Below are 1,287 nucleotides of genomic sequence, written 5' to 3'. Positions count from 1 at the left end.
TGTGATGGACTGGAGACCTGTCCAGAGTGTCCTTGTGATGGAATGCAGACCTGTCCAGGTGTCTGTGATGGACTGCAGACCTGTCCAGGTGACCCTGTGATGGACTGGAGCGCTGTCCAGGGTGTCCTTGTGATGGACTGGAGACCTGTCCAGGGTGTCCCCAGCCTCTCACACAGTAGCTATGTTTACATGCGCAGAATTCTTTGACCGGATTGAAATGTGTTCTGTTTGAATAATTCAAATGTGTTGTTTACATGGGCACAATCTGTTCATGATGAGCGTTTACATGCAGCGGGCTTTGTTCTGAACAGCAGTACTGACATGCGCAGTGTGGTAAACTCTCCTTAAAAAAAACACAGAAGAAGAAGTTCTACTTCCGGGTGAACGTAAACAAACCTGAGCACCCAAAATGGACCCGCGACAGGTTTTAATGATGTTGGAGACGTTATTGCACTCCCTGACTGAGCTACAGGTAATAGAAATCATTTTGAGCTCTTTAAAAGTTTCTAGTAGAAATGTTGTGTCGCTCACCGACCAGTTTTACTTCCCTGACATGCTAATATTATTAGCGTTAGCCAGGCGGAAATGGCAAAGTCGCACATGCGCAGTCAGGTCAGTTTTTCACCATCAGATAAAAATGAACAGATCAAGCGTTTACATGCGCACCGATCAGGTTTCGGATCGGCGTAAACCACCCGTTTCGTTCTGATCAGAAATTATAACGGATCGCGCCGAATACACAAAAAATAACCCGAACGGAGCGTTTACATGACACACTTTTATTCCGACCGGCCATTTGATCCGGTTACTTATGTCCATGTAAACATACCCAGTGACTGTTGAAGACAGGCACCAGCTCCCCCATGACCCGGGAAGGAAAAAGCGAGTAAAGAAAACATACGGATGCATAGCTCTGAAGAAAAACCATGATAAAACTTGAAACATGGCACCCGTGTGTCAAATTTCTCCCAGGGCCTTGGAGGGCAGGGCGCCAGATGGTATTTTGGAGGAGAATGTAAAAAGACTGTGTGTGAAAATCCTGGAGGTGTGAGATAACATCTCTCCGTCATAAACCTTTCATCTGTCAGAAATACAGATGCAGAGGTGGAGATGTGGGTGAGGGGGAAGAGCTGGTGAAACAATGGCAACTTGCAAATACGTATGTGGTGAAATTTAACTATGGAACATGTTTTAGGATTAGCAAAAGATTATATATATATCCATCCATCCATCCATTATCTTTACCCGTTTATTCCATTTTGGGTCACGGGGGTCGCTGGTGCCCAT

This window comes from Nematolebias whitei, chromosome 12 (genome assembly GCF_014905685.2).
Source record: "Nematolebias whitei isolate Nwh7 chromosome 12, NemWhi1, whole genome shotgun sequence".
Taxonomy (NCBI): Eukaryota; Metazoa; Chordata; class Actinopteri; order Cyprinodontiformes; family Rivulidae; genus Nematolebias; species Nematolebias whitei.
The sequence above is the reverse complement of the archived record's forward strand: the minus strand, read 5'-3'. Positions refer to the sequence as shown.